Source organism: Gallinula chloropus (assembly GCF_964237585.1).
Source record: "Gallinula chloropus genome assembly, chromosome: 4".
Classification (NCBI taxonomy): Eukaryota; Metazoa; Chordata; class Aves; order Gruiformes; family Rallidae; genus Gallinula; species Gallinula chloropus.
The window spans coordinates 33847431-33858979 of record NC_140088.1 but is presented as its reverse complement, the minus strand read 5'-3'; positions in this window follow the sequence as shown (position 1 = coordinate 33858979).

Here is an 11549-nt window from a genome sequence, read left to right as displayed (position 1 = left end):
CTAACACAGGCCATTAAATATTACCAGGAACTGAGGCCCTGCCTGTACACAGAGCAGGGAAAGGACTTTGATAACCAGTCCTGTCCTGGAAGATCAGCAAGTTCCAGCATGGATACACACATGGCATCAGCGTGGTGAGGGTCTCCTTACATCATCAAGAACAGACACTCAGCATTAGGTGTTGCCAGCAATCTCACAACTGAACTCCACAGAAGTCACCATATACCTATGAACCTCTGATGACTTAAAGCAACTCCTTGGTTTGGGCAGAGAGTAAGCAGATGTCAACTATGAGTCTAATCAAGAACTCTCCCCAGAACACTAGCGCACACACTCCCACATGTTCACACACCCTGTTTCCAGGGAAGGGGCCACAGCAGAGAAGTCATTTTCCCCAGAGTTTTCATCCTTTTGTTTTCTCTGATTTGTCAGCTGCTTTCCTGGTAAAGACTGGGCAGAAATAGTCATCTCCACAGCGATAACTTCCTTCACCAGACTAGCTTTCATTATGCGTTTACAGCCACTGGTGGGCTAGGTCCCTAAGGAACGCCTCTTCCAAATGTAAAGGCCCCTCCAATTAATGCAAAGCATTGATTCTGCTCTGCATATCTGAATTAGGTTTATGCCAAGCTCGGTGCTGCGCTATTCCCCATCGCCCAAAAGCCTGACCTCTACAGATGTCCCCATAGCAGGCAATGGCAGTCCAACACCCTGAGCACAATAACATCTCACCTAGATGGACAAGAGGAAAGTAATAGGATGTGACAGGGAAAATCCTGATGAGGAACATTGCCCTTAGCTCAGCCAAGGGAAACCTTCCCATTACTGCGGCACTGCATTAGGATGGAATGAAGACAACTCGGGAAAGGAAGAGAGTCAGGTACCTTCTGACCATGCCCACATGACTTGACCAGGTATGAGTACAAACTTTACACTCTGAATTTCAAGGACTTCTAACACAGCAGTGACATCTGTGACCTTTAGGACAAAGCAACATCTCTCTGGCAAATAAGAGGAGAAACAAGAGTCAGAGCCAAGAACCTGTTCTGAGAACCAACACACAGCAGAGGCATGCAGCTCTTGGGTTGCTTGTTTTCCCAAACTTTTGTTTTCTGAAGAGCAGATACACCAATATCTGAGATATTATAGGTCCATGTGCTAAAGCAGGCTTCTTGGGCACCTCTTTAAACCCAACCACCTGCTTCTCCACACCATACAAAAAAAACCTCCCAAACCCCAAAACCCCAATCTCCATATTTTTTCCCCTGCTTTTCCTCTATCCTTATGTCCTTCATCAGCGTTCCTTCATCCTGTATGCTGAGACCTTCAAATGCAACATCACCTTTCCCAGCCAGCTCTTACTCTCCCCTTAAACACCCAGCACACCCCACAACCTCTAATCTCAAACACAAACAAAACCATAACAGCAACAGATGAAACAAACATAGCTTTTTCCTTACCACACATCTCATTTACCACCAGCCTACCACTCTTACCCTGTTATAGTGCTAGCTAACAGTTCGGCTCAGTGACAAATCTTCCATCATGAGCAACACCTGCACCTGAGTTTAGGAAGAACTTCCTGGCAGAGCCACCTCACCTCAGGTGAGCCTAGTGATGCTGCCTTCATGAAGAGCCTCAGGAGGACCACAGAGGTGCATGAACAGGTGGATATGTTCCCTGTCTTTAACCTTTGCAGGATGAAGAGATATCTTGAAGGTGATCCATAAGAGAGGAGTTTTTTGTGGGATTATGTGGTGGCTGTGGCACCTGCCCTAAGTATACCACTGAACTGGGTTCCCTCCCCAGGCAAGAGGAGCAGGTAGGAGGGAGCAAGTGGAATTTGCACCAGCAGTCACATCCATGCCAGGCTGTTATCTCCAGCATCTTCTGTCATTGCTTCCCTGCTAGAGCTCCACTAGTGGCAGTCACTGCTGGAGAGCTAACGCAGGGGAAGATGTCTCTGGTGGTTTCTCTGCCCTGTCATCTATACTTGGCCTGAGAAAAAGCAGATATCATGGTGGTTGAAATTCAAGGCAACAGGACATAGACTACCCTCCCAATTCCAACTTTGGGTACCATGTCTGATAGGAGAGGGAAGGGGAAATGACCATGAAAGGGCACATAAAGGCCTTGCCAAAAATCCCAAATAATAATAAAAAAAAAAAGCTACATCTAGGCATACTTTAAAGCTGGAATTAGTCCTTGGAAATGAATGCTCACTGTTTTGGTCAATTTGAAGAGTTAGCAGAAATGAATCAGCTGTGAATTGTTTCTAAAAGGAGATGAGAAGCAGTACTCATCTGTAGGGGGGCTGCAGCAAGCATGAAGGGAAACACAACACGAAAATGTGGCCAAAACTCTTAAATGGAAAAACAAGCAGGCACCAAAATAAGCAGTGGTACAATACATTGTGTAAAGTGCCTCCACTGGAGCATTCATCATCAACAGAATAAAACATTTCCCAGTACACCAGATAAAGCATCCCAGTCTGGTGATGCTCTCCAAAGACTGGAGCTGCCACTCTGCATGCTTCAAGAGTGAAGGCTAAAGCCTCTGCTAGATCCTAGATAATAAACCCACCAGACATCTAAATTGTTATATATCTTGGCATTTGACCAGCAAAATGTCCATGTAAAACCGTATGCCAGTAAATCTGCCTTCTGCCTCTAAGCTGATTATTCAAGGGTTAACTATGAGATTTCCCTAATGAATTAATAAAACCCAGACATATTTTAAAGGCTATTGATTCACCCCAATTCATCTTTCGGAGCATTCTGAACGTGCAAACAATACTATGGAAATGCTGGGTAACCCGCAGCGAGCCCGTTACTTGCGGCAGGTGTCACTGGAGACATTCCTTCCCCTGCCTGTCCCGCCACACTCCACATTTTGTTAGGAAATCAGAACCTTGCATTAGGTTCTCCTTCCCCCAGAGTTGAAAGAGTGCTCAAAATCCAGCTCCCAGCGCACAACCTGATTGTACCAATTAATCCATTCAGCATCGTGACTGTGGTACAGATCCCTGGCTTAGGCCAGATGCCCTCTCCGGGCTGTGCTGATGCCTTTTACCAGGTTTCCTGGGGCAGGTCTCAGTGGAAAGAGTGTCAAAATGCAAGCAGTCGCTGAGGCAGTATTTCTTTATGCCTTGTAGGTAGTTCTTTGAGTTTTGCCATAAGGACTGTACTCTTGTCAGAACCGGGACGCTCCCCATCCTAATCTCAGCCAGACACCCCAAGCACTGGCCAGCAGCTAATCCTCAGAGATGCTGCCCTTTGCTCCCAGCTCTGCCACAGGCTGGTGCGCATCAGGGCAAAACACATTGTCCCTGCTCTACTCGGGCACTGAGGAAGGAATTAACCTCACCTCACTGTAGCTTTCTAAGGAGCTCACCTGATGGAGTCACACGGGTTCCTCCGGAGGCAACGGAGAGACAAGGGTTTCCACAGATGATGATTCATCCTGTCTAGCACAGTGTCCCCTCCCAGGTTAAGCAATACGGTCCCGTCTCTCCGTGTTGACTCAGGAGGAAATGTAGATAATTAACTTAGCCTGTAAACCTATCACACAGCTGAAGTAAGGTGAGACAGATCCCGTCCTGATCTCTGAGAAGAAGGTTTTCCCACCTCACATTGGTGTATGTACTTACGGGAGGAATCACATAGAATGGCCCCGTGCCTCATCCCGGGCTTTTGAACAAAATAGCACACCAGCCCTACCCAGCTATTTAATCCCTCCTTCTTGACAGCATGGCCCTACATGAGGGTGTTAAAAGAGCCTGATGGGGAGTCCCCACAACTGCCCAGCTCCAGACAGGCTGTGAAGGAGCACCTCCATGCCTGTCCATGGGCACAGGATGGGAGGAAGAAGCCGGTACCTGCACTCTCAGTGTACGGAGTTTTTTTCATCATTTAATACTCAAGAGAGGAACCGTTTGTGGCTCATCCATTTCAGGCTCCCTGTGTAGTCAAGTCCCAGCCTTCTTCAGCCTGCTAAATTACCTGACTAAACTTTTGGTTTAAAGAATACAGCCGGAGCCTGGGCAAGCATAGCTCTTACCAGCCAACTAGATCTGCTGTCACGTGTGACTGACAACATATTTATGCTGATGGGTCAACAGACAGACAGACAGATTCATTAATTTTCTTCTCCCTTGTCCCATTATCTAAGCCCCTGTGCCATCCACAGCCACCGGAGTGAATGTTCATTTCTATTCCATTGTCATACTAACTACTGCTCTAGTTTAAGTATTCTTTTGAACCCCAAGAACAATGTGCGCAAGGCACAAATCCATCCCGCTCCTCCATGGTTAAGTAGGGCCATTAGACAGGAGAAACAATAGAAACTCAGCGGGTGCTCTGTGTTTGCTCCCTGCATGGCCGCACACAAAGACAAAAAGCGAGGAGGGTTGGATGGGCCAGGGATGGGTATTGGATACCCTGATGCACTCATTTTCCCAGCATCCCCAGATCACAAAGGAAAAGAGGTTTTGCATGGGCCTGCGGAGGCTGCATCGGGCACTGGGCACAGGACCTCATTGTCTGGTTTGTTTTGTTTCCCTGAACAATATGTCACATATTTACTTTCCTCTTGGAGGGCTGATGCTAGCATAAAATCATCACCACGTTGTGTCAAAATGTCAGCGTGCCACATCGCCACATCTCCACATGAGGCTGCCTCATGGGCCCCCACTAGCATTTCTGCATCCAATCATTTCCCATAAGTGGTGCTTGCAGGATGTGAGATCTTCTTAAAATAGGACAAACCCAGAAGTCCTGGAGCCGGTGGCAGCCCTTGCTCATGTCTCTGTCTTGAGTGACTCCATCTGGACAATCTAGGATTGCTTTTGATGGGCTGTGGAAGCAGCTGCTCCTGGTTAAAATCTTTTTTTACTAGAAATAAACATAAATGCTGTGGATAAAGTCAGGATGGCCTTTCTCTCTCTTCAGCCATCAGCAAGTTCTACCTCCAGTGAAGGGATTTTTAAATGGATTTCCGTAGTGAAGAGGCCAGCTGTATTTTAAACACCTGTAACTTCTACCAGTGTGCAGCTCTGCAAAGTCACAACTGCTTCACTGCACCTCATCCTGGTGCACAAGCAGGTGCAACTCCACTGAGCCTCACAGACCTTCCGCTGCCAGCACTAGACCCAGCATCTCTCCAGAAGTTCAGTCCTGGGCATTCAACAGCTTCTGCCCAAAGCTGGGCTCCCAGGAGAGCAAGGAAAGCAGAAGAGCTCAGCAAGAACCCAGTGTGGCCACCACACCTGATGGCATCACACCTCCTGCTAGGAGGAACCAGCCTGGAAAGGGCAGGTGACTGGGTGTCATCAGCCTGTGATGGATGCAGGCTTGGACGCCATTCATCCCCACCCCGGCTACTCCAGAAGCGCTTCCCAACACTCCCCCCTCCACTGCGCTCTCAGTGCTGCCCCCGCTGCATGATGGCTGCGCCGAGGCTGGTACGTATCTGACTCCGGGATTTGCTCTGCCAAGTCTCACATGCCAGAGGTCTGAGGCTTCTTCCTCCGACTGTCTGAAGCGAGTGCCACAATGCTGGGCCCCTACCAAACATCCCGGGGGCTTGGAGCGGGAGAGGAGGGACTGGGTCACACAGGCAGAGTGTGAATCCACGCCACTCCCTGGGGGAAGGGTTAAAACTGCCTTTTACTGGTTTTCTGTGACAGATCTCTTTACTCAGTGCTATATAACATAGCCTCAAACATATTCTAAGTAGCCCAGGGTTGCCCAGCCATCTGTTTGAAGACACAGACCTTCTGAGGCAGGAGTTCCCAAAGCCTGGCCCACGGGACATTTACTACTGAGCCTGCAAAGGGAGTTCTTCCCCTCTGAGGAGCCAGCTCGTACTTGTTTTGTTATGCTGCTTCAGGCTGGCATCCCATCCCTGAACCGTGACCCATATGTGACTTGTGTATGAACAAAAACAAGTGAAACATCTCCATCCTCTTCAACTCCCACTCCTGCCGATCTCACCCACAACTCTGAAGTTCAAAAAAAAGAGAAAGATTTGGTCACCTCCCAGGTACCTACTCTCAGTTCCAGCCACAGCTTTTTATGAGACATCTCCATTTTATCCAGCTATCTCAGGTAAAAGTGCCCGATGCCTGCATGGCTTCCTTGCTGACTTTCAAGGGAAATTAAACTTTTTCAGCCAGGTGCATCTGTAAATGGTATCCATGGCCCCACCTGAATCAGTTAAGGAAGAAACAGACCCACATGGCTGAAGTACATACAGATCTATAACTATTTATTTTAATTGCATTTTATGTATGTATTCAGATTCAGAGCAATAAAGGGGCATTTCGAAGGCTCTAGGCACACACACACGCACACCCCAGCATGATAAATTATACAGCAAAGGCAGTCAAACCAAATCCCAGCAGTCCCAAAACTGCCTCCTCGGAGGAACTCATCCAGCCCGGCGCTGCCCCCTTCCTCCATAAGGAAACTGCCCTGTAACTTCCCCGTGCTGTATCACTCTCCTGGTTTCCTCGTATCCCCAGCCATGCTGCTTTCCCTCCCCGGAGCCTGCGGGGCGATATCTAGAGAGATCCACCGTTCTCCCTCGGCCCAACTTGGCACAGCGTGTGATGGGGTAGCCAGAGGGAACTCCGATGTTTGCCGCAGCGCGGGGCAGAGAAGCACATGGATGAGAACCCAACTCTCTTTGCTCTTGCAGCTGGGAGAGCTGCAGTTCAAGGACCAGGGAGGGCTCAGCCCTGATGCCCAGCAAGGTGGCCCATTGGGGAGGGCTGACCACCCCCTCTTTCCCTCCCCCGAGATAAGTAAAATTTTGCGACCCCCTCATTTCAGCAGGTCCCAGGGCATCCCCTTGCCCCATGCTCTCGGGTGACCAACCCCACGAGTTGCAGAGCGGTTGTTTTTTCCCTTTAAAATACAGAATCACAAGCGAAATAAAAGGGAACCGATAACGTCACAAGCTGCCCTGATGCCTGTGACCCGCAGGAATCCTAGTGCCACACATACACCTGCCCCGTGGGCTGTGGGTCGGCCAGGACATCGCTCCCCAGGTGCCTGGAAGCTGCAGCACTAGAGGCGGCGGTGCCACCAGTGGGGTTTGGGTTCAAAAAATTAATAATCAAAAATAAACTGTTAGAAAGCACTTTTAAATTGTTGTTGTTGTTGTAGTTATTATTATTATTAAACTTTCCATCTCTGCTCTGTGCCTCGGTTTCCACCGAGGCGAAGCCCCGTGCAGGGCAGGGCGGCTGTGCTTGGTGGGGCGCTGGGCTGGGGTAGATGTTTGGAGCTGCTGTGGCATCTGGCACGAAAAAATGTCCCGGGAAGCTGTTACATTAAATGGCCAAATCGATTTATTGAATGGCAGGTGTTAGCTACAAACAGATGGAGAACATAAAGGCATAAGCAGGCATTTGTATGGAAAAGAAGCCATCGATTTGTAGCGAGAGGCTCAATAGTGATCGTTATAGCCCTTAATAGAAATGTTCGGAGTTTTTATGGGCTGGGCGCGGAGCGACAAAGGGGGAACGGGGCGCGGGGGGAAGCGCGGACGGGGCGCGGGGGGAGCAGATCAGGGCGCGGAGAGTCTGGAATGGGGCGGGGGGCGCGGAACGGGGCGCGGAACGGGGCGCGGGGGGCGCGGACCCGGCCCCGGCCCGGAGGCGAAAGCGGGGGCGGGGGGGAAAGATGGAGCCGGAGGGGGGGGGGGGGGCTGCCTTCTGGCTTCACGCAGCGTGACAAGCGGGGCGGCGCGGTGCCGCCACGCAAGCGCCACGCACCCCGGCGGGGTTTAATACGTACCGCGGCTGTCACGCGGCCGGCCCGTGGCAGCGCCCGCGCGGCAGATGAGGCACGCGCCGGCCTCATTACAATGAGAATGGGCAGGCTGGAGGGGCCATGTGGCAGCAACAGTTTGCAAATCCCCCCTCCTTCTGTGCGAATCGGGAAACATTTCCAAACATTTGTACCCCAAATCGACCACATTAACACCCCTCGGAGCGGCGCTCCCTGGAGAGATGCTCCGCGCTACGGGCATTTAGGCAGAAACAAAACAAGCAAAGGGGGATTTGGGGTTTGGGGTTGGGGTTTTGGGGGGAGGGGGGGACGGGGAGGGAGTGTTGTCTTTTCTCTCGTAGTTTTTGTTCCTTAGAGGCTCTCGGTGGGGGCCAGCGCTGAATCGATGCGCAACTTTCTAGCTAAGGGGTTTAAAAGGCCATGGGGACGGAGGGGCGGAGGGGGGGTGGAATCCGGCTCACTGAGCGGGGCCCTGTGTATGGAAGGGCTGGCGAGCGCTGAGTAACTCCCTAAGAGATCAAAAAAGGCGACCAGCCCCCAAAAAGCAAACCCAGGTAGCAGAAACCCGACGGAGAAAAGCCCACGATAGAATATGCCAGACCCAGATAGGAAGAAGCCCGCCCTCAAAGTGCGCGGTGAATTATCCCGCCCGGACAGGCGACATGGGGATGCTGTACCCAGGGACAAAACCGTGGCGACGAATGTGATCGAGCGCGGGGCAGCCCGCGGGGGCTGTGTTTGAGAGCAGCCCCTTTGCGAGGGGTATCTCGGCGGCCCCGAGAGGGAAGGGAAGGGGAGAGGGCAGCTCCCCGGGGGAAAGGCGGCTGCAGGGCGCGGAGCTGCTGCGGCGCTGCTCCGCTCCGAAACGAGCGCGGAGAAGGGGTGGACAGGCGGGTGGGCAGCGGCTGGCGCTGAGGGCAGGGGGCGGCGTGAGCGGCGGTGCCCCCCCCCCGCCAGGGACCCCCCGGCTGTCCTGGCACAGAAATGGGCTGGGGCCGGGGGCTCTTCCCCCCTATTTAGGGGGAAGGGAAAGACGCGGGACGCCTCCAGCCGAGCTCGACCCAGCTTGGTTGTAGCTTCATGCTGCCTTAGGGACACCGAGGAGGCTTGGGCGCGTCTCCTTCCCAAAACCCCGGGTGGTACCACCAGGCAGGCCCTGACTCGGCCGCAGGTACCGGTGCTCTGTACCTGCGGGACCGTGAAAGCAGCCCGGCAGAAGCCCCCGGCGGCAGCCCCATCGTCTCACGCACAGACCCACCCCCGTGGACCCACCTCACGCACACCCCCACCCACCCTACAGGAGCTCCTGGCTGCGTTTGTGCCGGAGATACCGAGCCCTTCGCAGCGCCCCCCGCATCCCCGCCGGGGGGGTTGGCTCTGGCACGTCCCGTCGGGGAGTGCTGGACGCTTGTCGTGTCGTCCTTCCCCTCCCCCGGGACCGTGGAGGGCAGCCTGGCATGGGGGGGAGGGGGGAGGGAAGGCTTGGACAGGCTGGCAACTTTCACCCGCCCGGAATTAATTAACGTTGTCTCGTTAGCGAGATGCGTTTGGCCTGGCCACGCATATGCTGAGCCGGGCCAGCCTGGAGAGATAAACCGGCAGCAAATAGAGCGCGGGGGGGGGGGGGGGAAGCGTCCTGACCTGAAGAGATGTGGAGCGCGGTGGAAAAGGATGGGGAGGCGGCGATCACCGGGCACCTCCGGCCGCCACCCAGCATCCCGGTCCGGGGCTGCGGGCACCCCGCTGCCGCCCCTTGGCAAAGCCTTGGGGCTCCGCGGGCTCGGCTCCCTCGCCTCGAGGACAGAGGAGGTGAACCCCTCGAAAGGAACCAAGGCTTTTGAGGGAGGTCGCTGCTCCGTTGCTCTCCAAAGTGGCCCGGGATGGCGCGTTGGGCACGGGAGAGAGTCTGCCGGAGTTGCGCTTCTAATCTGCTCTCGGTCGACTTCCAGGCTCAGCTGTTTGTTTTTTTTTTCTTTAATCCGAACTCCTTGTGCTTGTGTGTCAACATGCAGCAGGTGGTTTATTATATTCCCGGGTTATTATTTTATTATGGGCTCTTTTTTATAGCTGCAATCAAAAATAATGCCCTGGAGTTTCCACGAGGGTTTTATGTCTGTTTTGCACCACTCACTCGAGCTTCTGAAAATATTTAGGTTTTTCTGGAAGGACGACACGTTGAAGAGTTAAAGCAACTTCTGCTCCTTCAGGGAACGAGCGAAAGTTTGACTTAAAAAAAATAATAATAATAATAGCTGCCGCCCAAGGGCAGTCGAGTGGGCTGGGGAGCACTTGAGGGAGGCTTGCACCCCTCTTGCCAGGTTTTGGGGAAGGTGGAGGTGGTAGCGCTCCCCCAGCCACCAAGGATGGCAGAGAGGTTTGGCGGAGCTGTGAAAAGCAGAGATCAGCTTGTCTTGCTTTAACCTACATTAGCTCCGGGTCCATATGGTAGATGCTGCCTGTGGATCCTCAGCACCAAAGCGCGGTCCTATTCTTGCACGCCGCCCTGCTTGTGCCAGATGGTGCCTGGACCAAGTGGCCATGCGTGGGGTGGCTCTGGTTAGCCTAATAAACGTCCAATACAAGTCAAAAATCAAAACACACACATACTAACATCTGCTAGAGCCTGCAGTACCCAGCTAGCCTTTCAATACTGAATTAAAGAGCCCCACAGCCCTTCTGTTCCCCTAGGTTAGACACTCATTACCATTTATCAAGCACTGATGTTATCTGGCCTCTCATTTTATTTAGTACCGAAGCTATTAGCATCAGATTTGATTTTGACAGTTGACGCTGCTGCTGGTAAAGCCGGGATCTGGCCGGGTGGATCGCTGCAAAATTCCGAGTTCATCAGCGGCGACACATTCCTCCTTCCCACTTGTTTACGAGGCCGAGACAAAAGAGCTCCTCACCGCCTCTCTCCATCACGGACACGGCTCCCGTCCGGGCCCGCCGAGGCCGCGCACACGCACGAACACGCACTCCCCGGGCGATGCGGGACGTTCTGCCCGGAGCCGAGCCAAGGGCGCCCGGTCCCCGGTGCAGCCCCCCGACATGGCCAGCTCTCTTTGGACACACACACACACACAGAGCCCCTCGGCTCCGGCTTTCCCCGGTGTAGCGGGGATCGGGAGAAGTTTTAGTCCCCTTTTGGCGGCGCCCCCGATTCCTGGCCTGTCCCCTCCTCTCCACACCCCTCCCCCCCCCCCGCCCCCCCAAAACCCGCCCGCACAGGTGGCAGCTATGCCCGGGGCTTTCCCCCGCAGAAAGCTCAGCTATTTATCCGCGGAAGCCTCGCCGTGCCCTCCCAGGCTGACCCCTTGCGCTTGCCCGCACACGGGCCCCAACCGCATCCCGGTCCAAAGCCGGTGTCTGGGAAAAGCAGCCGCTTCGGTGGAAAAGTAGGGGGAAGCTGGGGAAGTTCGGCCGAGGTGCGCTCCCCCCGTGCTGCCTGGCCTTCGGGTGAGCCAGGTGACCGGCTTTTCTTCTTTATTCCACCCCCAAAAAAGAACCTGGACCGGGGGGGATTAAACGCTGTGAGAAGAACCCCTTTGGGAGAGCGCGGAAGCTCGAGGGCGACTTAGAGCACTCGGTGCTGCTCCCCAGGTGATCCACGCCGGAACGGTCCGCAGCCCTGCGAGCCGGGCGCTGGCATAAAGGTGGCAAGACCTCATTATCATACAGCTGAGGGTTTATCTCTCCCTCCCCCCGCCCCCCCCCCCCCGGCCTCACAGCCATTTAACAAGCTGAAATAAA